Source organism: Callorhinus ursinus, unplaced genomic scaffold (genome assembly GCF_003265705.2).
Source record: "Callorhinus ursinus isolate GAN/ISIS: 27379988/994484 unplaced genomic scaffold, GSC_fseal_2.0 scaffold37, whole genome shotgun sequence".
NCBI classification, from domain to species: domain Eukaryota; kingdom Metazoa; phylum Chordata; class Mammalia; order Carnivora; family Otariidae; genus Callorhinus; species Callorhinus ursinus.
This window is the reverse complement of record NW_027397099.1, coordinates 8,926,329-8,954,324: the sequence shown is the minus strand read 5'-3', so window position 1 is coordinate 8,954,324 and position 27,996 is coordinate 8,926,329.

The following is a 27,996-nucleotide window of genomic DNA, read 5'->3' as shown; positions in this document are numbered from 1 at the left end:
CTTTTGTTCCCTGCAAGCTCTCGGTACAGCTTTGGAGGACCAGGGCAGAAATGGTGGCCTCCCAATCTCCACCCGGAGGAGCTGAGAACTCAGGGCCCCGCTCCTCAGTGTGTCCCCAGAGAAAAGCAGTCACTCCTGTGTCCCCGGTCTCCGGCTGCACTCCGTGCTCACCCGGCCTGTGACCGAGCGTTTCTATCTCTGGCACCCGACCCCGCACGGAGTCTCCAATCCCAGCAGATCCCTGCAGTGCGTTCCCGCACCGCTCCTCCCCGGGAAGGAAGGGGAGTCTCCCCGGATCTGCTGCTTGTTGGGTCCCTGCTGGGGGAGCCGTGCCCCGACTGGGCCGCAGATCACAGTTTATGGCCACCCTGAGCTGAGAGCCCGCGCCTCGGCTCCGTCTCTGCAGCCGGCTTCCCCGCTCTGATACCTGGGAGCTCTGGCGCACTCAGGCACCCCCGGTCTCTCCATGACCCCAAGGGTCCTGAGACCACACTGTCCCGGGAGGATTCCACCCCCTGCTTAGCCACTGCAGCGATGTCCCTCCGCCAAGCCAACTTCTAAAAGGTCCGATTTTGTGCTCCGCGGCTCTAGCACTTGCCAGAAGCGGCCGGCTGAGGCCCCTCCCCCGCCGTCTATCCTCCCGAATATCGCCTCGGATTCACTTCTCTGCACACCCTACCTTCCAGTAAGTGGTCGCTTCTCTGTTCAGAGAGTTGTTGCTACTCTCCTGTTCGATCTCCTGTTGAGTTCGTAGGTGTTCAGAATGGTTTGATCCCTATTCAGCTGAATTCCTGAGACCAGACGAAATCTAGGTCTCCTACTCCTCCGCCATCTTGCTCCGCCGAGTTTAAGTATGTTATTTACACATAGTAATGCCCTGTAGTGTCACACAATTTATTGTGGATTATTAATTGTGTCTGCTGCTGAAGAACAGTAAAAAGGACAGAAAATGCCTATGCCACCCAGATGACGGTGAGCCAAAAAAATGAATACAGATTTAAAAATGTAGCCTGATGATGGCCAATAGGAGGAATATTTGATTTACTATGTAGAAGGTAGTAAAGGAAAGACAATACCTAAGTTTTGAAGTCTAGAGATCTGAGTTTATTTTATTTTATTTCATTTATTTATTTATTTATTTAGTTATTTTGAGATCTGAGTTTAAAACCTCTTCCTCTTCCTCTTCCTCTTCATCCTTTGGTAAGGTTATTATCTGTGAACATTTGAATATCATCATCCAAAATCCCCAGAGAGATTGCAATTCCTCTCTGATAGTTTTGCCCGGTAAATTAAAAATAATTGAAATTTCTTAAAGAAGGTTTACACAGTAGGAATTCAACAAAGGGTGTGGTAGTAGTACATTATCTTGTCTTTCACATTTGCATGAAAATGATATTACAAGGCCTTTAGTGTCCATTAGGTTAGGAAATGAGCAGAGAAGTGCCTTTGGGTTGAAGGTTTGAGGGTCTTTGTTTATTTGTCTTTAGAGTTTGGGCTGACAGTTGATACCTAAAGGAATCCAAACATACTTATTTTATTCACAGGCTGTAATCTGATTTGTGCTAATCAAATTGAAACCACTGCATTATTTTTTTTAAGATTTTATTTATTTATTTGACAGAGACACAGTGAGAGAGGGAACACAAGCAGGGGGAGTGGGAGAGGGAGAAGCAGGCTTCCCGCTGATCAAGGAGCCTGATGTGGGGCTCAATCCCAGGACTCTGGGATCATGACGTGAGCCAAAGGCAGACGCCCAACGACTGAGCCACCCAGGCGCCCCACCACTGCGTTATATTTTAAGCTATTATAATTCCTTGTGAATTAATCTATGATTGATGAAACCATGCCTGTTACAGGTAACAGTCATGGAATACATCGAGCTAAAAATGAATGGCCCACAGCAGATTATCATCTTTAGAAAGAGAGCAAAAGCAGGACAGTTAAAGAAAATATCATGAGATAGCTTAACTGTGACATCTTTGCCAATACACTCATGTTCTGATTTCTAGATTGCTTACATGTCAAATGACACCAATAAAAATAATATATGAACTACGTATATACATACACAAACATCTTTGGAAAATGTGAATTGCTAACAAAGAATTGCTATTAGGCACTAAATTGAGAATTATGTCTATTTATTATTGTTCTTAGAACAATAACATTTGTTATTGTTATAACCTGATAACATATCAGGTTAATATCCATCATTTTCCATTTGTCAAGATGACACCTATCTATACCAAAGGAGTAAACTCCTTAACATTAATAAACCAAAAGGAGAAAGGAAAAAATAAAGTGTAAGTCACTAGTAGTGAGTTACTACTAGTGTTACCATCATGAAATCTATTTGGTCCAAGATAGTATAAGATGCTAAGTCCATTTATACAGATCCTGACAGTTGGCTCAGAAGTTAACTGCTCTCTTGGGTCTCAGACCTGCCTATGGCATTACTGATTCTTGGTATTAAAGTTTATACACACACACGCACATACACACACATTATTCAGTTTTCATATGGAGCATTTTAAGCTTGTACTTTAAGTCAATAATTTGATTCACTGAATTTAAAAATATAAATTAAAATTTGAATCCTTCTGGAAATGACTTCAATGTTTCCAAAGATCATGGTTCTGATACATTAGAGTCATCCTGATGTTTTTATTTTATTTTTCTTTCTTTCCTTATATAACTTATTTTATAGGTTCAATCATTAAAATTGAGATTTTTTTCAGCGTTTTCTGTCATTTTGTGCTTTTCTGTATCTATTCTGTCTCTTAAATTAGTAGGAAGTTAATCCTTTAAAGAAAGGGAGGTGTGGGTGAACTCTTATCAAGAATCTGTCATGTGCTAGGCATGGATTGTTCCATGTGATGTGTGACAGTGATGATTTTACTTAATCTTCACAGCCACCCTGTGAGATGGGCATAATTTTCCTCATGTGAAAGTGAGTAAGCTGAGGCCCAGCGAGGCTCTCTTGGACCAGTGAGTACTGACTGGCAGAGCTGGGAATTGAGCATGAGTTTTAGAGATTACATACCTCATTGTTTCCACACTTGCATTTCTGGAGGTCAGAGATAATAAATTCTTTTCTATTTGTCAGTCATATAGAATGTCTAACTCAGTTTTTTTCATAGGGCCTCAATAAATGCCAGTTAATGGTGACAAAATAGGACTGGGTCAATGAAATCATTTCTCACTAATAATTTCTCACTAATAAGTGAGAAATTAGAGTGAAAAAAAATCAATGTATCGGCTCTTCTCTGAGAAACTCGCGTGGAAACTTGGCAGTCATACAGAGGAGGTTCTTTTACTGGTAAGATGTAGGCTCCCTGTGGGGCCTTATTTCTCATTTATTTCATGACAAACATCTAGCCATCCTCATGTCATCATCCACATAAGTTAATAATGCTGAATCCATCCTCATTGTTAGGATCAGTCTACTGTAGTCACCAGAAATGCCCTTCTGGTCCAAGAATCACTGAACTTAAGTAACCTTAGAGTGCTTCTTGGAAATTTTCTTTCACAGGTTCCTATCATTGGAAAACTGACTGTCCTATGTTAGGGCCACAGATATTTATTGTCAAAACAATCAACATATTGAATGTCCCTGCCTGTGATTTATTTTGAAAGATAAGACATTATTTTAGAAAGTACTGTAAATGCCACATAAACTGATACTTTAATCATAAACACATACATACACAGAGAGAGAATGATGCATGTTTCTTTACTGACACCACTTGAAATGTCCTAGGTTTAACCATGTTAAAAATCTTTTAAGAAGTAAAACTTTTTTTCAAACTCATTAAAATCACAATATGAATGCATGGAAAATAAATCTTTGCACCTAGGATTTTCTTCTATTCCTGGAATAAGCCCAAATTCTCACAAAATCAGTATAATTACACAGAAGGCACATATGAGTATACGTGGCTATGGTTATCCACTAAGTTTGAGATTTCTAAACAACATGTGCCCAGATCTTTATGTGGCAAAATGGAGCAGGGAGTTATTTCTTACAATGAAATGGAAAGATGGGGACAGGTTAATCATCAAAAGGAACAAAGAGTAAATGAAAATGTTCAGCTTCCTCTAAGGACTCAAACACTTTTGTTGCATGTGCTCCGAGAAGTTTAGCAGTGTTTAAATCTACCTGAGCCCGCTGTCTTCGTTAAGCACCGTAAGCTTCCGGATAACCCCAGCACGTTTGCCTAAAAGTTATCTTTATTTCTTCTCTTTGCAGTTTTGAGTAGTCTAGCAGTATAGAAGGAGTGTACTATAGCAGCTTGAAGTTCTACAGAGCTCAGCCTCTGAAGTCAGACCAAACTTTATTATATCCTCGAGCTACTTGCCAATATTTTTTAATGTTGACTTTTAACAATGTCTCCTTCTCAGCAAAAAAATGCCCAAAATATTACCCCCCTGCCTGCAATAACTGTAGGTGAAATTCCAAACTCATTTTACATCTGGATCCTAGTTTTTTGTTTTGTTTTATGATAGAGGTGAATAATGATAGTTACTTCACAAAGTTATTTAGAAATTAAATTATAGCATCAATGTAAAACCCTTACCATAGACCTTGGTGTTGAGCAAGGTTTCCTTAATGTTAAGAGTACCAGTAGTAGAAGTAGTAATAGAGTACTGGTAGTGATATCAATATTAAAATATTTCTAGGGCGCCTGGGTGGCTCAGTTAGTTAAGCGACTGCCTTCGGCTCAGGTCATGATCCTGGAGTCCCGGGATCGAGTCCCACATCGGGCTCCCTGCTCAGCAGGGAGTCTGCTTCTCCCTCTGACCCTCCCCCCTCTCATGTGCTCTCTCTCTCTCATTCTTTTTCTCAAATAAATAAATAAAATCCTTAAAAAATATATTTCTACACAACGCTATTGTCGTTTTTCCCTTATGAATAATGCTGGCTTTACTGGTAGTTTTCAAAAGAAGGAAGGAATTGAGTACAGATGGTCCTGGAGCCCCACTGGAAACCAGCAGTGTTTCACTTCAAGTAGGCATTGAATACAGAAAGGCCTTGGAATTGAGAGAAAGATTAGGTGCCTACATGTTGTTCAATGCTACTATGCCCCCATAATAGACACTTTTGCTAGTTTAGACCCACGTGTATTACAGATAACTTTCATCAAGTCTCAACTGACTTTGTGTAAATGTTCCCAGAGACTAGTTTAGATTGTTCTTTTAAGAAAGAGTATTATTTTGTTTTCAAATAAGCCTATGTCAGAATGAGGCAAAAAGAAGAAAAGAGATACTTACCAAGTATAGGTAAAAGACTATGAGATGGAAAGTTTAGAGGACACCAGTCAACCCATATGTAGTACCCGTAGTAGGGCAACTGAAATGGTAAAGGATTGAAACATCTGCACCTTTGGAAGAACATTTAAATGCCTATGGATGGTTTATTTGGTGATGAAAACCCAGAGCAGGAAAAAGAGCTGCCTGTATACACACACACACACACACACACACACACACACACACACACACAAGTGCAAAGATTTATTTTCCATGCATTCATATTGCGATTTTAATGAGTTTGAAAAAAAAAGTTTTACTGCTTAAAAGATTTTTAACATGGTTAAACCTAGGACATTTCAAGTGGTTTCAGTAAATATATATATATATATATATATATACTATATATATATATATATATATATATATCTTTAGTAAATTCAATCATAGTTGATATTAATCTGGCAGGAAGATTAAGAAGCAATAAAAATTAATTTGGTCTAATACAAGAAAGAATGCTTTAATAGAAATATCCATAGATATAATGTGCTACCTTAGAAGCAGAAAGCCTCCATCAACAGAGTTATTCTAGGAATTAAATATTCATTGCTTATAAATAATGTGAGGGAGAAGAATTACATATGGCAGAACAAGGGAGAAGCAAACTTTTAATCCAAGATGTCCTTGAATGCAGGTCTGAAGGGTTTGGATCTGAGGAGTGCTAGTCAAGTCTCCCTGGCAATCACAGTGGATTCTTGTGTTGTAATTTTCGGGTGAGATCAACTGGAACTGCGTTTTCAAATTCTAGATATAATTTTAGACTCATAGACTTTTGAAGCTGGAAGGAACCTTAAAAATAACCTAGGCCAGTTTCCACAGAGAGGTTTTGCCAACATGGCTTTCAGGGACAGGAAGTTGAAAAGGAGCCTGAGACTCTGTCCTGGCTCTGCAGAGAGAGTGCCTGATTCTGCAAGAGAAACGCCTGCTCCATTAATAATGTCTACTGTGGACTAAGGATGAGACCAGCAGGATGAGTGAACTGTTCAAGTGCATGTAGCATCCTTGCCCAACCTGTGCCACTTCCTCACCTCATATCTGAGGCTCAGAAAGTGCCGGAGAATTCCCAGTGACAATGATGAAATCATGGAAGAAAGCATCCGGCTTTATGAGATATCAATAAATTGACTCTATGCAGCATTTCTGTCTACCTTTTGTAAGCTATTTTTCAAGTTTGAGTACCCCATATAGATAGAACCTGACATGGGAGCAAATTGTATGTTTGCTTCAATCTGTAGTAATATCACTTACTTGGCCCTAATAATGTGTCCACCACTGTGCTAAGTATTTTCCTATAATTTAACTCATTTGATCCTCATAGCAGCTTTCTGAGGTACATTTCCATTTTCATGACTCCTATTTTACAGATGAGAAGACTAGACCGAACAAGGTTAAATATCTTGCCTAAGGCCCCATGATGAGCAGTAGAACTAGTTTTTGAATCCAGGCACCCCAGACCCAGAGTCCAAGCTCTTAACTGTTCTATTGCCTTGCCTTTAGGGATGCTTGTTCCACTTACAAATAATTAGTAATGGAGCCTCTTGACAATTCCTTGAGGGTGTCTCTGGATGTATCAGTGGGATTCTTCTGGATGTTCCAGTGTTGTACTACCCTTACAACACCTTAAGTATCGGAGAAAGAGATGTCTAAAACAGACCTGACGAGGCCGCTGATCATCGTCAAAATAGCTTTAAGGTTTTAAAAGAAATGAAATCTCCAGCCTTTTCAAGCTAAATAAAGAAAACTTTCATGAGGAAATGAGACAAATGAGGACAAAACCAATCCTAAAATCCTTTGAGACTTAATGAAGACAGCTGAACACAATGTACACAGTGGTGTGTACCCTCTTTCCTTTTAACATTCACTCATTTCCTTAAGAACTCCTCCTTTGGACCTGCTGTGCTGTGAAGATTATTTTTTTAAGTTCCTAAAAGGAATTAGCAAAACAAGCAGTTTACAATAAAAAAGAAACTTTTATAAAAGATGCATGCCTTAACCACAGCATTCCTCCAAATTGTATGCAACACGTTAATTACAAAGAAACCCAGGTTTCGTTAAGTATAGACTTTTAATGAAAGAAACAGAAAACTAGCCACAGCTGTTGAGGAAAAAAATAAAATAAAAGGTTGAAATAATAGGGTGGACTGGAAAAGAATGAGAGAAATAAATCTGCCTGCAGTAAGATTTGTGGATCTGTGCCAGCAAAGTCAAAGGGAGGGGTGCTTCCAATCCAGCATCTCCCACCCCACCCCACACACACCCTGGTTTGAGGACAGCAGTGTGCAAGTGTGCTGGTATGAGGACATGTAATCCCCCACTTTACCAGCATCAGTTGACTAGTCAAACTCAAGCTTGGAATAAAGAAACCCTACTCATTCAAAGAGCGATGCTTTCAAGGGTATGAGAAGCCAAGGACACTTTATTTTAACAAGAATCATGAAGAGTTTTTAAAAACTGTGTCCTGAGCAGAATACCTAAAGGCCCTGGAAGATACAGCTGGGACACAAATGCCATCATAAGGAAAGCAAGTAAGACAATCTTTATGGGAGATCCAGGAAGGATTAAAAAAATTCTACTTTAGAAGCACCAGGAAGTGCTACAGGAAAACAGATACTCAGTTTTGAAGAATAACCATACTTTCTACTCACAAGCAGGTAAGTTTAGTTCTAAAATTGCTTGGTGCATTTTTTTTTAAAGGAACTAGCATCAAAGTTGATCAAAAAGAAAAAAAGAAGAAAGAAAGAAAAAAGAAAAAGAAAAAGAAAAAAAAAAGCTGCCAGAATCTCACCCAAATAAATGCATTTGGAAAAGAATCCATCTCTTCACTTATGTGAACATAATGAAAAGATGTGCAATGATGACACATTTCAGGAATAAATTTGAAGAGAATTGTTTCATACAATTTCACAAAGGGACCTCGGGGAAGGAGAGCCGATTCAGTAATTAAATCGCTTGTCGCCCTCACACATTGGCAGATCTATGGAGATGTCACTTCAGGGAATTTGATGACTGCTCTCCCATGGGAACGCTTCGCTTTGGGGAATCTGCAGCCTTACTTAAAGAGGTCATTCGCTCCATAGATTCGAAGAGCCATTACAGCAGTGACAGGTTTTCTTGTTATTGTAAAATGTGGCACACCCTTTCATTTATTCATATATCAAGCCAAGTTGGATTTGTTCTGTGGACGTAGGTATATTTTAAATGTTTCAGGATATGGATTTCAGATTCATTAGAAAAAAATGAAAAGAAGGCAAGGGAAACCGGTGCTATTTTTATGTTCTCTGAAACCAGCCATCAGTACTGCATATTATTAACATTGTCTCCAGGGTACAGGGAGGGACATTTCTGGTCATTGGAGAGTGTGAGACTGAGGACCAGAGTACCAAGATTGTTTGTTCAGTCACAGGACAATGGGGCACGCAGAAGTGAATAATGGCATCGGAGAGGGAATGATGAACCAGGAAAGGAAAGAAAGGGCTAGTAGCTGGAACAATGACAGGGGAAAGTCAGTTTTTCTTTCCTGAGGTTGAGGATGTGGTGGGGAGACATCTTCAGTTTAGGTTTTACAAGTAACCAAGATGACATAAGCCAGGCAGCTGAGGTGTGGTCAGATACAGATATTTTGTTTGCACTTCCCTTTTCCCATCCATTTTGTTCAATAGGGAAATACTTGATAAAAGTGGTATTATAGGGGCATCAGATCATCAGGTCTTGGAATCACATAGACCCTGGGTCAGTGCAAGCTCTGAAATTCAGCTCCTTGGAAAATGTGCTTAGCCACTCGCTACATTAGTTTCCTTACTTGTAAAGGATGATTGAAAATAGCAGTCACTTTAAAAGATTATTGTGAAAGTAAATAATATTTTCTAAGTGCTTACTATAGTGTCTGGCACAAAATAAGCCCTTAAATTATGTTAGTCACTATGACCACCACAATCATTGAAATTCCTACCACTTCATTATTTTTTATTTTATTTTTTATTTTTTTAAAGATTTTATTTATTTGAGAGAGAGAGAGGGAGCATGAGCGGGGGCGGGGGCGTAGAAGCAGAGGGAGAAGCAGGCTCCTGGCTGAGCAGGGAGCCCAATGCAGGGCTCAATCCCAGGACCCTGGCATCATGACCTGAGCTGAAGGCAGACGCTTAACCGACTGAGCCACCCAGACATCCCATAATTCCTACCACTTCATATAGCCCCCTTCTCTCCTGTACCTACATAGTTCATTTTATATACATTTCTGTACTTAACTTATTAACCCAACAGAACATGGGCTACATATTCAAAAAGTTAACAACTTATGTAAAAGATTCCCTTCACAACATTGCAAAAAGTTAAACAAAAAATGAAATGCACATTATAGAACATTCATTAGTGTAGATTTTAATTCAAAATTGTACTGTAAATGCAAAGCCAAATGAATGTTTACGGAGGCCAGGGCTGGGGATAGGTGAGAGAGGAGGAAAGGAAGAAGAAAAGAAAGCAAAACCTCAGTAACTAGAGATTTGTTCATACAGGAAGATTTTTAATCCACCATAATCAGAAGCCCACGTTTTCCACTTCTCATAATGGATATGTAGAGAGATATATACACTTGAGCTTGCATTGTCAGATGCTGCCTGCTTTGTAAAATAGCTAGCTCATTTTAGGGAGAGGAGGTCTGGGTTCAAGGAGAAATGCAAAGAGTATGAGTTTATGAGAAGATTAAAAATTTGAGAGACAGCCTTGCAGTCCAGCTGTTACAAGCCAACTTGATCTCAACATGACATACTAAATCACTGCCCAGCACTACCTCCATATCTAATATACCTCCTGTGCCCCTCAGACTGCTCAGTAACCCTTCCATCAAATCATGAACCAAAATGTTTTGTAGTAGGCTGATTACAGGTGGTTTCTCCCCAGGACTTTTAGCTCCCAAAAAACGAATGGAATATATCATCGGGTTACTTATAGTCCTTAGTAAGTGCTGGAAAAATATCTGTGGAATAAAGGTAATCTTTCATCAACCTATAAACTGTATTGATCACACAAGCTACAAAGACACGAAATCTGTCTTACTGAGTATTTCTAAGACAAGAGGAGATGATGGTAGATTCCTTTTAAATATGACAGAAAATGCTAAGACTGTAGGTTTCCATCCTTTGATCAAGAAATTAAATATGGATAGCATAAGCTGCAAAAGATTTCCGCTAGTAGAGGGAGGAGGAATAGAGGAATCACACAATTTCCCTGAATTAGTTATTTCCTTGGGTCATTAGCGTTTGAACTGTTATATAACCTGTATACAACTTGTTAAAATCCATAGTAATAATGTTAAATCAGTTATTGATTGAGATTGATGTTGAAAACAAATTTAAACATTTGAGTTTTTTGATCCTCCTAAAAGGATAAGTCTGAAGATTTATAAACAATTCTCAGCCTAGATTTTTATAGATCTTTAATTGGTGATTAAATTTAAAAGCATAAATTTGCTTATCCAATGTGTCTTATAATACCTTTAGAGCATAAGAGGGATCGTAATTTCTATTAATTTGTAAAGAATAAGAACAACTGCATTCTAACATTTTCTGTAAGTAATGGAAACAATAAACTTACTTTGCTTTTTTTCTGTCAAGGACAAAACATGAAAAGACAATACCTTTATATCACAGAACTGATGATATTTATAACCTCAGCTAGTTTTAGATTGCCTCATTATAATTTTATCCTCAATTATCCTATATTAGATTATGTTTAAAAATTTAAGCTAAAGTCTCATTATTCTGGAGACAGGCAGGACATGAATCCTATATCAATAATGAAAAATATGATTTCTTTGAGAATATTCTATTCAGAATGAACTGCATTGTTTTTCCTACCATAAACATCAACAATATGCATTTTAGTCAAAGTGTATTTAGTATGGAAATAGCTATTTCCTTAAATTGTAGTATATATTCTGTTTTTCTTTTTACTTATACTCTTCGGCTTTCTAGTTTCCTGATATAAATACTATGAATAGAGGATCTGAAATCTTTATTATTAAATAATTACCAAAAGCCCATTTGGAAAAGAATATTATTTCTCAGAAGTATACATAAAGGATAAGTTATTTTATTCTTATATTTAGATGTTTATAATTCTTTCATTTTTATAATTTATTAATCTGTCAAAACTATTGTGGAGACATTAATCTCTAAGAAATTTGTTTCTATCAACTTACCTCTTTAATAGTTCTGACTTTAAAATCTACTTGGATCCTATTGTTAGGTATATAAAGTTTTGTAAATGTCATATGGCTGTTGGGTTTCTGTAAATTTTACAAAATAATGTTCTTTGTTTTATCATTTATCCTTTGATGACTTTCTGCAAAAATACTTTTACAGAATTTTTCTCTTATTGCAGTTGCCTAAAAAACTTACTGTAACTTTTTTAATGTGATTATTTTTTGTCATTTTTTAAAATTTTTTGTTTTATTTTTTTATTATGTTCAGTTAATTACTGTAACTTTTTAATGCCCTGTACATTTTTACAGTATCTCATACAGACAACTTTGAGCTGAATAATTTTAACAAATTTAAGACTCTTGGAGTTTTGGAGATTTTAAGTGTTTTACATTTATTTAAACAAATGTAATTGCTATACTGCTATAATTTTAGTTTACATTGCTTATATTTTATCTTTGACTATGTTATTTTTTGGTTTTGTTATTTTTATACATTTTGTTATATGCCCTCTTTGGTTGCTGTTTACCTCTTCATAAGTTTGAAGAAAGTTTACAGATTTTGATTTTATTATTAATGGTGATTATCTTTAGTATTTTTTTGTGAAATAATGGCATTAACTCGTTTGATTTTTAAAATTAATTTTTGATTATAGAGTTGACTTCCTTCACTGCAAATTGAGTAGTTTAATTAGAGGTGGGGGACACTACAGCTTAGTCCTAATCAAGCAGGCTTTGGAATCAGAGACTTGTTTTGATTCAGACTTTCTAACTACATCTGGGATGAATTATTTATTCTTTCCTACCTCTCTTCTCACGTGAGTGATATTGAGAAACCCACCCATCTCAGATGGTTGTTGAAAGTATGAAATGGTGTGATACATTTTAATTAATACACAAAATAGCATACCCATAGCTCTTAATAATAATTCAGTATTATTATAATTTTAAAATCATCAACATACTTAACATCCTCACTTTCTTCCTGCTTTTCCTCATCCCTTTAAATCTGGTTTAGCTTTTAGAAATGTTATTAGGGCTTTAAAATCAGTTTCATGATTTTGTTTTATTTGCAACCTTGAAAATTCCTTTTTGAATATATTCTTTCTTTCACATTTTTGGGGAGCCTCTTTTTCCCTATATCCATACAAATAAAAACCTTGCAATAGTAATTATTTGAGGGCAGAAGTATAACTTAATTTCTCTTAAATCAAGCTTATTGTTTCTCTGCTCTCAAATATCAGGCATTTATAGTCTTATACTGTTATATGTTATGTCACTGAAATGCTCAACATTCTCCCAAGATATATAAAGTTGTTTGTTTGTTTTTTACTTTATGTATCTTTCTTATTAAATCCGGGCATTATAAGGAAGTGAGTATATATAAAATACTCTATGGTTTTCTTCCCATAATTTACTTAAAAGAAAATTGATCACTTAAAGCAAAAAGCATAACAATGTAAGTTAGGGTTTATAATAATATGAGACTATTGCACAGAGGAAAAGGGAGTGTTGAATAGGTAAATGCAATTATATTCTTGTTAAAGGATCACATTTGTGAGGTGTGAAGCCGGAAGGGGGAAATGTCAGGTGAAGTGTAAAGCATGAGAAGACAGAATGATCTCTAATGAGTTGAAGTTGCATTATTGTTAGACCTAGCTAAGAAGTCAATAGAAGAAATAAAACAGAATACTAAAACATTTTTTTAATCAATGCAAACAAGCGATTAAAGGAACAACAAATCAGAAGAAACAAATTGAAAACATTTGGTCTGCTTGTACTCTGACACATCAATGATTTCTTTAAAATCAAGTGGACTAAATGCCTTAAAAGAACAGAGATTGTCAGATTTGGGAAAAGACAAAATCAAACAAACCAAAACAAGATCCAACTGTTTAAAATCTATGAGAGATGCATTTTTCACATAAAGACCCAGATAAATTAAAAGTAAAATGAAGAGAAAAGAGACCATGCAAAGAGAAAGCATAAAAAAAAAAAATGATTTGACTCTACTAAGAAGAGACAAACTCGACTTTATAACAAAGAGTACTGAGCATCAGAAAGGAAAATTACATAATGATACAAGAGTCAGTTCACCAGGAAGACATGACAGTTCTACACAGCTCTTTACCTGATAAAAGGTAATCAAAATTCACTAAGCTAAAGGGGAAAACAAATACATTTTCAAAGATATGCGGATATTTTAAACCCTGATTTCAGTAATTAATGGAACTAGTTTCCAAAAAGAAAAGTCAGTAAGTATATGAAAGAGCTAGGCAACATTATGTATATTTTATTTTATTTTTTTAAGAGATTTATTTATTTGAGAGAGAGAGAGTGAGTGGAGGGAGGGGCAGAGGAAGTAGAGAATCCTCAAGCAGACTCCCTGTGGAAGTGCGACACTAGGCTCCATCCCAGGATGCTAAGATCATGATCTGAGCTGAAGTCAAGAGTCAGACGCCCAACTGAGCCACCCAGGTGCCCCTAAACACCATTATCTATAGAACACAGCATGTAGAGAGCATTCCAATCAAACTTCACAGAATGCATATGCTTTTCAAGGGCCCATTTAAGTCCCTTCAAGACAGACCACATACTTCCCCCAAAAATAAATCTCAGTAAATTTCAAAAGGTTGAAATCTTATGGAGAATTCTCCATGAAAATGTAAGTTAGAAATCAGTAACATTAAAATACTTCCAAAATCTGTAGATATTTGCAAATTAAGTACAAGTTTCTAAATGACTTGTAAGTCAAACAAGAAAATACAATGAATGTTTTTAAATATTTTGAACAAAATGGAAATGAAAAGACAAGCATATCAAAATCTGTGACTTATAGCCACAAAAGTGCTGAGAGAGAAAATTATGGCTTTAAATGACTATATTAGAAAATAAAAAATGTTTAAGAACAATGACCAATTCTTTCACATTAAAAAAATAAAATAATATAACCCCCTAAATAGTAAAAGAAGTGAAAGAAGAGCAAAAACCAATGAAATAGAAAGCCAAACTAATAATGAAAATTAGGAATGCCAAAGGCTAGATTTTTTAACAAGTCCATAAAATTAAGTAGCACCTAGCAAGAAAAACGGAGAGACCAAATTACCCATATCAGGAACGAAAGTAAAGAAATCAGTACTGATCTTAACAAATGCAATGATAGTAAAGAAATGCTATGAACCACTTTATGCTAAAAAATTCTGCAAGGTAGATGGAAGAAGAAATTTCTTATAAAAAAGTTACCAAAACTGATGGCAGGAAACATAGATCTGAATGTCCTAAATTTATTAGATAAATTAAATTTCTATTAACAAAATTGCCCGCAAATAAATCTGCATGAATCTGAATGTTATCAAAGAGGGAAGAAGTAGTACCAATTTTACTCAAACTTTTTCAGAAAGTGGAATAGGAAGGAACACTTCCCAATTCATTTTATGAGGCCAGTGTTACCCTTACACACAGTCTGACAGTGGCAAATCAAGAAAAGAAAATTACAGAGTAACAGCCCTCAAGAATCTACATGCAAAACCCCTGTACAAAATGTTGGCAATATATTTTGGAAACTATATATATATATATATATATATATATATATATATATATATACACACACACACACACACAATGTATGTATGTATATACATATATACATATATTACATCATAGATCTACATCTATATCTATATAAACTGCAAGTGGGGTTTACACCAAAAATGCAACATTGACCCAATTCATCTGAAAATCAATCAATAAAATATACTGTATTTGCAGAATAAAAAAGAAAAATATGATCAGTAGAAATTGTTAAAAATTGGGGCACCAGGGTGGCTCAGTTGGTTAAGCATCAGACTCTTGATTATGGCTCAGGTCATGATCTCAGGGTTGTGGGATTGAGCAGTTTGTGGGGCTCCTTGCTAGGGCTCCGTGCGAGAGTCTGCTTAGGGATTCTCTTTCTGTCTCTCCCACTGCCCCTCTCCCCTCTAAAATATTTAAAAAGCTCTTGATAAAATTCAGTACATATACACCATCAAAATGATCAGCAAACTAGAAATAAAAAGAAACTTTCTTAATCTGAAAAATGTCATTAAAAATGAATCAGATACCTAACAACATTCTTAATGGTAAAAAAAAAAAAAAATGAAATTATTTCCCCTTGTGACCAGAAATAAGGTAAAGATATTCCCTTCTACCTTTGTACTCAATACTACTTTGGGAATGGTAGCTGTGCAATTAAGCAATATCATCATCATCTAAAATAATAAAGATTTTTATTACTATAAATGGCTTAAAGACTGGAAGAAAGAAGTAAAACTCTATTTACGTTTTAGATGAAACTGACATAATTCTCTACATTGTAAATCTGAAGGGATTTATTTTGTAAAATCCGTAAAGGATTTAGCTTGGTCACAGGATAGAAAGTTAAAATACAAAAACAAAATTTACTTCTGTATACTAGCAATGAACAATTGGAAAATAAAAATTTTAAAACACCTTTCACAAATTATCAAAATATGAAATACTTAGGGATACATTTGATAAAATCTGTGCAAGGTGAATACAATGAAAATGTATACATCATTGTTTAGATAAGTAAAGAATGTAAAATGCCATGTTCATGCATTAAAAATAGACCCAATATCATTGAGATGTAAATTTTCTCCATATTGATCTGTAGTTTCATCTCAGTTCACATTGAAACCTCAACAGGACTTTTTGTAGCAATTGACAAGGAGACTCTAAAATTTATGTGGAAATATCAAGGGCATCAAATAGTCAAAATAACTATAATTATATTTAAAAAAACAAAGCAAGGATTGACACTATCTGACTTGAAGAGTTATTCTAAAGCTTTAATGGTCAACATAGAATGATATTGACATAAGGACTGATGTAGAGATCACTGAAACCAAATAGGCCAGAAGTAGGCATCTGCATATATCATTAATTGATTTTTTTTCAATTAATGGCCAAAGTAATTTGATGGGAATTAAATAATAGTATTTTCAACAAATGGTGCTAGAAAAAAACTGAGTATCCATATGTAATTTTTTTTTAAATTGACTTCATAAAAAATTTCAGAATAAAAGTTAACTCATAGACTTACATATTGGAAATAACACTATAATATCTCTAGAGGAAACAAAGGAGAAATTTTTTTTTTTTTTTTTTTAGTGGTCCATGATTCATTGTTTTCATATAACACGCAGTGCTCCATTCAGTACCTGCCCTGCTTAATACCCATCACCGGGCTAACCCATCCCCCCACCCCCCTCTCCTCTAAAACCCTGTTTGTTTCTCAGAGTCCATAGTCTCTCATGGTTCGTTTCCCCCTCTGATTTACCCCCCTTCATTTCCCCCTTCCTACTGTCTTTTTTTTTTTAACATATAATGTATTATTTGTTTCAGAGGTACAGGTCTGTGATTCATCAGTATTACACAATTCACAGTGCTCACCATAGCACATACCTTCCCTAATGTCCATCACCCAGCCACCCCATCCCTCCCACCCCCCACCATTCCAGCAACCCTCAGTTCGTTTCCTGAGATTAAGAATTCCTCATATCAGTGAGATAATATGATACTTGTCTTTCTCTGATTGACTTATTTCACTCAGCATAATACCCTCTAGTTCCATCCACATGGTTGCAAATGGCAAGATTTCAGTTTTTTTGATGGCTGCATAATATTCCAGTATGTATGTGTGTGTGTGTGTGTGTGTGTATCATATCTTCTTTAACCATTGATCTGTCAGTGGACATCTTGGCTCTTATAATTTGGCTATTGTGGACATTGCTGCTATAAACATTTGGGTGCACGTACCCCTTTGGATCACTGCATTTGTATCTTTGGGGTAAATACCCAGTAGTGCAATTGCTGGGTCATACATTAGCTCTATTTTCAACTTTTTGAGGAACCTCCATACTGTTTTCTGGAATGGCTGTACCAGCTTGCATTTCCACCAATAGTGTAGAAGGGTTCCCCTTTCTCCACATCCTCGCCAACATCTGTTGTTTCCTGACTTGTTAATTTTAGCCATTCTGACTGGTATGAGGTGGTATCACATTGAGGTTCTGATTTGGATTTCCCTGATGCCAAGTGATGTTGAACACTTTTTCATGTGTATGTTCGCCATTTGGATGTCTTCTTTGGAAAAATGTCTGTTCATGTCTTCTGCCCATTTCTTGATTGGATTATTTGTTCTTTGGTGTTGAGTTTGATAAGTTCTTTATAGATTTTGGATACTAGCCCTTTATCTGATATGTCATTTGCAAATATCTTCTCCCATTCTGCTGGTTGTCTTTTGGTTTTGTTGACCATTTCCTTTTGCTGTGCAAAAGCTTTTATCTTGATGAAATCCCAATAGTTCATTTTTGCCCTTGCTTCCCTTGCCTTTGGCGATGTTTCTAGGAAGAAGTTGCTGCGGCTGAGGTCGAAGGGGTTGCTGCCTTTGTTCTCCTCCAGGATTTTGATGGATTCCTTTCTCACATTTAAGTCTTTCATCCATTTTGAGTCTTATTTTTGTGTGTGGTGTAAGGAAATGGTCCAGTTTCATGCTTCTGCATGTGGCTGTCCAATTTTCCCAACACCATTTGATGAAGAGACTGTCTTTTTTCCATTGGACATTCTTTCCTGCTTTGTCGAAGATTAGTTGACCATAAAGTTGAGGGTCCATTTTTGGGCTCTCTATTCTGTTCTATTTATTTATATGTCTGTTTTTGTGCCAGTACACTGTTTGATGATGACAGCTTTGTAATAGAGCTTGAAGTCCGGAATTGTGATGCCACCAGCTTTGCTTTTCTTTTTCAACATTCCTCTGGCTATTTGAGGTCTTTTCTGGTTCCATAGAAATTTTAGGATTATTTGTTCCATTTCTTCGAAAAAAGTGGATGGTATTTTGATAGGGATTGCATTAAATGTGTAGATTGCTCTAGGTAGCATTGACATTTTCACAATTTGTTCTTCCAATCCATGAGCATGGCATGTTTTTCCATTTCTTTGTGTTTTCTTCAATTTCTTTCATGAGTATTCTATAGTTTTCTGAGCACAGATTTTTTGCCTCTTTGGTTAGATTTATTCCTAGGTATCTAATGGTTTTGGGTGCAATTGTAAATGGGATCGACTCCTTAACTGGAGAAATATCTTCCAACCTTGGATTAGACAAAATTTCTAACTGGATCATAGAAACCATTTAACATAAAAAAATAAAGTTCAACTTGATTAAAAGTAAAAACTACTTTTTAAAATATGTCATCAAAAAGTTAAAAGACAAGAATGGATGACAACATTCTTAGCACATACATCATCCAAAAAGGACTTAAACACCTAAAATATAAATCATATAACTGAATAATAGAAAGAAGCATAAACTCATTTTAAATGAGCATAACTCTTAGACACTTCACTTGAGAAAATATGCAAATGGCAAAAAAGTACATAAAAAGATGCTTAATACCATTAGTCATACAGGAAATGAAAATTAAAATCACAATGGGATGCAATTTCACACCTAACAAAGTGGCCAAAATAAAAGGAGACATGGTGTGTCACAACTGGAATATCGTATACTGTCAAGAGACTAAAATGGAATGATGTAATGTATGATGATTAACATAACAATAAAAAATTTTTAAAAAAGACTAAAATGGTGCAACCACTTTCAAAAACACCTTTGGCACGTTCTTATAAAGAACCATACATTTAGCATAGTAGGTTCTCTACTAGATATTTTCCCAAGAGAAATGAAAGCATAAAAAGATTTGTACACAAATGTTCATATTAGATGTATTTATAATGATCCAAAACAATTAAAATCCTAAATGTCTGTCTGAAGTGAATGGATAAACAAACTGTGATACAGCCAATAAATGGATACTATTCAGCAATAATAAGGGACAATCTACTCATTGGATTAATCACATAGTTCCAATGCAGAACCAAAAAAAATTTGTTCACACCAAAGAATTTATCCTGTAGGATTCTATTTACATGAAATTTCAAAACAGGCAAACTAATCTGTATTGAAGAAATTCATTTCCTGGGTTAGGAGTAGGGGTAGAAATTTTCTAGAGTGTTAGAACTGTTCATTATCTTGATTGAGGTGGTAATTACATTAGTGTATACATTTGTCAAAAGCCACCCATCTTTATAGTTAATGTGTGTGAATTGTATTTGTATATAAAGTATACATTAATAGAATACATGCACATACTTGCACATGCATGTGCACAGCAGTAGGCTAGACTTAGGGCATTATGAAACACTCTGGATGGCACTGATATTATAAAACAATCAAGATCAGTCCAAGGTGGGGCACCTGGGTGGCTCAGTCGGTTGAGCATCTGCCTTCGGCTCAGGTCATGGTCCTGGCATCCTGGCATGGAGCCCCGCATCAGGCTACCTGCTCAGCGGGGAGCCTGCTTCTCCCTCTCCCTCTGCCTGCCTGTCTGCCTACTTGTGATCTCTCTCTCTGTCTGTCAAATAAATCAATAAATAAAATCTTAAAAAAAAAGATCAATCCAAGATTAACCCAGGTTTCTTAAAAGGTGAAGGTATTTAACAAAGACAAGTAGAGCAAATTTAAAAAAATATATAGAATATCTATTAAAAATCCCAAGCATTTAAAACATACCAAAACTTTTCCTTCTTAATCCTGCAGTTGAGAAAAAAAAAATCAGAAGCAACCTCTTAGCCACTTAGTCTTCATGATCACAAAGTTTTCATGGGTTTTGTGTTCCTGGGTTCATGAGATGGCTGTGCTTTTGTTAGTTCACTTTTAATTTGCCTTATTTTCTGCTTTTGCATTCTGTTAAGGGGAGGGACATATCTAGAAAGTGGCATTTGTCCAAGTAAGGGAATATGAATCTCTGTTGGAGTTAGACAAGTCTTTTCCTTATAGGGAGAGCAGGTTGGTTTGTAGCCTCTGAGCTTTTTCCATCTTCCTACAAGATATTGTTATATCTGTATCCCTTGCCCTGAAATGGCAAATTCTACCTTCCTACTTGTTTTCTGAACAAAAGGAGTGTGCTAAAGCCAGCATTTCTATCAGGCTCCTTTGTCTTGCACCTCTAATGTGTCACTGGCAGGGGATGCTTCCTTCCAGGAAGCAAGGGGCTCTTACCAACCTTTTCTACTCGGCAAGCAATTGTTTTCTTGGGGTTATTTTGTCTGACTTAACCTCCTATAGCAGGTTCTAGTTGTTAACAGAAAGATAAGCAGTTTTCAAACCTTAAAAAGTAGTAAGCATTACATACAAGGACCAATTATCAATATGGATTATTGTGTCTGCCAGGAGTAGAAAGTGGGGAAAAGCTTGTTCCTTAGTCTTTTAAGGATGCTGGATTTGTTTTGTTTGGGTAGCAATACATTTATAGATCAAACATAGTATTTTTAATTCTTGTGTGCCTCATATAGTTTTAATTGTGTAATAACCAAACCATCTATGAAGCACCTATTATGCAGAAAAACAGGATTTGTTTTGTTTGGATAGCAGTACATTTATAGATCAAACATGGTATTTTTCATTCTTGTGTGCCTCATATAGTTTTAACTGAGTAATAACCAAGCCATCTATGAAGCACCTATTAGAAAAACAAGAAATTAGGTTGGGTATCTACTGCACCATATTTTTGCTTTGGTAAGTATAAATATTCTTTAGTTTCTTCTTCTATAATATTCTTTATACAGGGATATCTATTTTTTCAAGGATACTGAAGCCAGTCTATTATGTGACAAACAACTAAATAAAATTCTGCTGTGATAACCCTCTATAACAGTGCTATTGATGGTAGCTAACATGTATTGAACCTCTATTATATATTTCAAGAGGGTCCAATTACTGCAATTCAAAATTAAACTGATCCCACATTAAACCAGAAGGGTGATTTTCTGTTTCCTCCCTCTCCTTCGTTCTGGGAAAGGGCCACAAATGGAAAATGAATCTTGACTCTGATTTGCTTACTGAGATATACTTTGTACTGTAGGAAAGACTTTAGGGGACTCTGAAAATTTGGGGAAGTTACTTAAATCCTGAGTATCTGATTATATGATAAAGGTGATAATTCCTACCATGTGGAGTTATTGTAGAGAATATTTGAGGGGCACCTGGGTGGCTCAGTTGGTGAAGCATCCAACTCTTGGTTTCGGCTCAGGTCATGATCTCCCAGTCTGGTCTTGAGATCCAGCCTGGGTCAGCTCTGTGCTTAGCATAGAGTCCACTTCAGATACTTTCTCCCTCCCTTCCCCCCTCCTCCAACACATGCACGCTTGCTCTCTCTCTCTCTCTCTCTCACTCTCAAATAAATACATACATACATACATACATACATAACATAAATCTTTAAAAAAAGAATATGTGAGATAAATTCTGGTATTTAGCATAATCTTCAACAATATAAGTAAACCCCAAACATGATGTCTTTTCTACTTTTCCATTATTAACAGTTAATATTATACTTGATCGTTTATATTTATCTCTGTGACATAAAATTAAGGAAGTAACCACTTTATTATAAAAAGAGCTATTTTATTTACACTTTTCCATAGAGATACTTTATTCGAATTCCCCCTCCCCTTTTTTATATCTTGGGAAATAAAGGAATTGTCATAACCAGGACTTATTTTACTTTCTCAGTAGGGACAGACCTCATCTGTGGCTTTAGGATTTGTGAAAGTGAACTGTTTACACAACCTTGCCCACCAACACTTCCCACATTTGTGGACTCCTAGATGAGTGGCCCTCTTTTGTTTTCAATGGGGTGGGCAGACCCCAGTAGAGTAAAATGTTGGTATATATTTCAAAAGATTTGTCAAGAAGAGTTTTAAAATGAAATGAGAATAAAAGCCAGATAGGGCCTCTTAGTCCACCATTCTAACTGGAAAGTTCCTGTAATTTTTTTCCTAGAAGACCACCTTGATTCCTAGGTGTGATTGACACCAATATAATCATTATAACATGGAGAACACAAAGGGAGGTTCCAGTTCAATCAAATCTGTATTATTGAGATACAACTTTTGATACATTTATTATAGTCTTTCAGAAGAAAACGTCAAGAGGATTATAGGTTCTAAAGGTATCTTTTAGTAGAGTATATGTCAATCCACAGATCATTTCATGTGTTTTCTATTAAATATAAACATGTTTCAATGATGTAGGTATAAGTACTATGTATTTATTGTATGTACGTATCTTCACTTATTTTAACTGTTGTAAAATTCTATACTTTTCCCCCTCTATTAGCTTCTCCTATGTAGTCACTGATAATACTTTGTAGATTATTTCAGGTACTTATTCCTTTATCATTTTACTTTTCCTTGGCTGAGTGGAGTATCCTGAGCCTTCAATAAAGTATGTGAAATATGCTAGGTATCTCAAAACAGGGATTGGAATTTCTACATCTTCCTCAGATATTCTGAGTGATGACATCAATTGCTATTGTCTGGCACCATTGTTTCAAATCCATACTAATGTGTTTTGAATGGACTGTAAACTATATTTTTAATTTTCGGTGTCTGGTCCTTGTCTCTTCAGGAACCAGGCAGAAACAAAACAAGATATTGATTAGATGTTTCCTTACATAAACAGATCTCTAAATCTGTGTATTAAGTGCTCAACTTATTTGTGCTTTCCTGTTGACCAAAATTCTTAGAAAACCAAAGGAATATAGTGTGATAGATAAAGAAAAACAATAGACATCTCCTAAGAGACACATTTTAAAAAAATCCTCCTTCCTAGCAGTGTTTTTTGAGAAAAAATTTAAGATTTATGAAACAGATGTTTAGGCTTAATATAACATTACAAGTGAAAGGGTAAATTGTTGCCAGTTGACTAAATGCACATGTTTTGCTCTACCAAAAAGTGTTGCTGAAATCATAACAGCTACTGACCATTGAATACTGGATAATTTTTTAATGCAGTTCTAAGCAATTTTTATATAGTCTCCCTATATATGTATGCTGTATGTGTGCTATAAACCAGGTCAGTGTGACCCAAGCACCTATCACCCTATAGGTGATGAATCAAATACGTTATAGGTTTTCACAGATCCCTTTCTATGCTATGGTTGTCTGTGGTGTGCAAGATTTGCAGGTGGAAGCTGAATGGAGACTTGTAGCTCGAACTTGGTATAGGCAGTGTAATGATTCCATTCACAAGAAGGCTAGAGAATTACAGTCAGCTCTGGCTCTTTGTCGGTCTAGTAGAATTCCTCAAAGAAGTCTTCCATGTGGCCCCCCACCCTCACATGTCCAACAACCACTCCCCTGGCTCAGGTCCTTGAGTATTCTAGCACATATAATGTTTCAGTGAATGTCTCCAGTCATGATATCTTTGAAAATAATAACTGGATTCAGGATTAGGTTTTAGTACGTTAGATAACTAAAGTATTTCTGGCAATGAGAAGATCTTAATATTTTCACTAACTCACTTGAATTTTAGTGGGAGATCTACACAAGAGAAATCTTTCTCCTGGAGTCCTTGAATAGCTCCGACTGCTTTCAGGTCCCTGAGGAGGCAGTCCTGATCAGTCACCACCAGTAAAGTGTAGTTCCAGCTATTAGGTTCCAAATATAGAAATGAAAAGTAATTCCAGTGACAGGTTACTCATGTAACTGCTGCACTCATGCAGCTGCCCCTTGTATTGAATGCAATGGGTACATCATCTTAGGAGAAGGAGCACACAAGCAAACAAAAAACAAACAACCAACCAAATTGATAATAAAGTTTTCTTTCACTGCTTCCCAAATAAGGAGGCAATGTTTGTGGTTTCTGCACAAGAAAATGATGACACATTCAACCAGAGTAATTGAGAGAACTTTCTTAAAGGACTATCTATGAAGGAGCCTGCAAGTCACGGCACCCTGAGACAAGCAGCATTGATAAGCCTGTTAACACCTCAGCTTAGACACAGGACCCTATTTTCCAATCACACTTTTGCCTATCAGAGACCCTTTCTAAATGATTTCATGAATGCAGACAAACAAAATGCAAATGCTTACGTAAGATGAAGGAGATATCAGATGCCTAAAAAGGAAATATGTGGCTCATTCTATCACATTCTCATGACTCTGTTCCCCACTCCCCTACAATTTTTCTCTCTCTCTCATAGAACGTTTTGCATTCTTAAAGTACTTCTCTTTTTTAAAGCAGTCATTTATACATTTAGACATTTTTTCTTCTCTTCAGCCTGCTTTGATTCTACATAATTCATACATGGATTTCCTGTTAATATTCAGAAGTGTGTTTATTTATTTGTTTAGTTTATTTGCATACAAATAAAACTCTATACCTACTGTGGTGTAAAGTTTCCACTTACTGAATCACAGTATCCCCTTTGTTTCCAGCTCTGGAGTTGAAGATTGAGTTAGCTTCCCATCTTTATCTCCCGTGGTGCCTAGCTGAGTGTCTTGCCCTTGCTCTTCATGAACATTTGTTAGCTTCTGAAGTAATATAGAAACACCTAGTCTTGGAAGCTATTTTGTGGTTTTCCAATGAATCTCAGACTCAGAGTTATTCCTTCTAAATAGCTTTGTACTCATCAACTCTCCTCATCTGCATTTTACTTTATGTAGTGATACCTAGGTTATACCTCAGTGGTTTGGCTCATGGCTTGGCTTGCAGTTAGAGAATAAACTCTCCTTTTAGCTCCCTCACACTCTCTTGAGGTCTCCCTTAGTAGTTAATGTATTTCTTTCAGTTTAAAATACAAACACAAAAATAAATGACCCTATTAGCTTGTAATTGTCATCTCCTGGGGTTGCTTTCAGTGCCTAATGGGGAATTTTTTCCTGTAAGAGAGGTCTAATTTGGTCCTGTTGCCCAATATGAACCACATGCTCTAGTAGGTATCTGTGCCAGTGATTAATAGAACAACCATCAGTAACTGTAAGGTGAGTGGCACATTCATAGACAAGTACCCCATCTGTCTTGCCTATAGTAACCTATTCTTTGAGGGAATTTTTCAAATTAAACCCTTAAAGGAAAATAAGTTCTCCAAATATAGTCAAGCATCAGAAAACATTGCAAGAGAAAATTGTGTTCCGTTAGGTATAAAATATTTTTGAAATAGGCACATTTTATTTATTCCTCTAATCTTCTTATTCCTGATTCTATCTGACAGGCATAAATTCAAAGGTGTCCTTGTCTCTTACTATTTGTGAATGTGCCCAATTATGTATACATTGGGCATTTACTGAATGTGACATCTACCTTGTTTCTAGCTAATGTGTACAAATAAATCTAAGTCAAATTTAATAGTGCTTTCAACGTGCCAGGTCCTGTGCTGATGTATAAGACAAGGTAACATGTGTTAAGAATTTTAAGGCAGGTCAAAACAATTATATAGGAATTTGGAGAAAATATTGCCTTGTATGATGGAATAAATAGGGATTTTTTTTTTTTTTAAGAAAACATAGGTTTAAATTCAGGCTGTGCTATTGACTAGTTGATGACTTTGGGCAATGTAATTGCCTTTCTTTGCTTTTGTTTCCTGAACTATATAGTGAGAGACATATGTTTGGTGTCAAGAAGTATGAAGACTAACTGAAATGGCATTTGTTAAGAACCTACCAGAGCACTTGGCCTGTAGTAGGTGACCAATAAATGTTAGCTAGAGTATCTCTGTTTTATTTGATGACCTCAGAAGACTTCCTGTAAAGGAGGTGGACATTTGAATTGGATTTGAAGCATTTATAGGAGTTCAAGGTGTAGACAGTGGTGTTAGAAAGTTTACAACATAGGCATGTTTGGTATTAAGATTTTTCATTACCACCCTTATTTAATAAACATGATACATTATAATGTGGAAGAACAGTTAACACTGCAGGTTAGAAGAAGACTACAATGTAATACCTTAAATTTGACTTCCTTGTTCTCTGTCTCCCTCTGTCTCTTAAAAGACAAGAGAGGAAAAAAGAAGGAAGACAAGAGAGGAAAAAAGAAGGAAGGTAGAGACACTTCTGATCACAGTGTTCTCTCAGCCTTTGTAGACATATTATGAGGGAAACCATCATTCTAATTATGCTGGTGAGTAAGCATTATAAATGACTGCATTTGTGAGAGCTCAATAACCATTTGTACCACTTTATTAAAGACACAATAACTACCTACTCCTTGTTCATGCCTGTGACCCTGTGCCTAGCTTCCTGCCTGACCTCATAACCATCATTCTCTAAATGTTTGCTGAATGGGTAAATTTGGTCTTGGATTTAATTCTTCTTCTCTTCTTAAGTTCATTAAGCACCAGCCTGTTATACTATTGTCCTGAAAACTCTAAATGCTGTTAATTTCTGATATACATGGTAAATAGGGCATTTGTATTCAGCTGGTGTTTGGTCTAACTTGCTATCTCTTCACATAAGGCTGTGTGGCCAAAGCCCCTTCAGAACTGAACAGCATTGATTTCTTTTTTTCCCCTCTTAAAAAAGCAACAACAAATATATAAACTCGCCTTCCTTGGTGAAATGTTTATATGCAAGAGATACTGCCTCTGTCTGTTTCTGTACACATATTCCCCAGCCCATTAGCTGTGTCTTTAAATATTTTACAGGTTCTATTTTTCTACTAATTGACCTTCTGACTAAGGTAATTTGTGATCAGTTAAATAGTCACCAAAATTAATGTGTCAATTTAATATTTTTTTAAATGTTTTATTTATTTATTCATGAAAGTCAGAGAGAGAGAGAGAGGCAGTGGCAGAGGGAGAAACAGGCTCCCCGCCTAGCAGGGAGCCCAATGCAGGACTCAATCCCAGGACCCTGGCATCATGACCTGAGCCGAAGGCAGATGCTTAACCATCTGAGCCACCCAGGTGCCCAGTATGTTTAAAGAATCTAATCAAAGCAGTTATTTTCAGTGGAAAGCTATCAGATTCATTTTAGGAAGCTAGCAAAAGGCTGACACTAAAACCTGACAAAGGTAGGAAACAAAGAAACTATAACACAATTTCATTCATGAAAATAAATATACTAATACAAAGAAAATAATTTTAAAAACCTTCTCATTTGTAGGTATGAATACATCTCTATAATACCACCCTCATGAAGGGGCACCTGGGTGGCTCAGTTGTTAAGCATCTGCCTTCGGCTCAGGTCATGATCCTAGGGTCCTGGGATCGAGCCCCGCATTGGACTCCCTGCTCCGTGGGAAGTCTGCTTCTCCCTCTCCCACTCCTCCTGCTTGTGTTCCCTCTCTTGCTGTGTCTCTCTCTGTCAAATAAATAAAATCTTTAAAAAAAAATACCACCCTCATGAAGTGGAGTTTGCTCCCAAAGAATACTTAAGCATTTCTAAATATGTTCCTAAATAGCCATCTAGTTATAAGTATAATAAGATGGAAAACAAAAAAAGGCCATGGCCATCTCAGATGAGAAATGTATTTCTCATAAAGGTTCTTTTTCTTCTAAGTAAAATGATAAATATCCTAACTTCTACTTAATAGTAAAACTGTGGTGACATTTGAATCAAAAAAAAAATAAGTTTATACAGTATCATTTTTA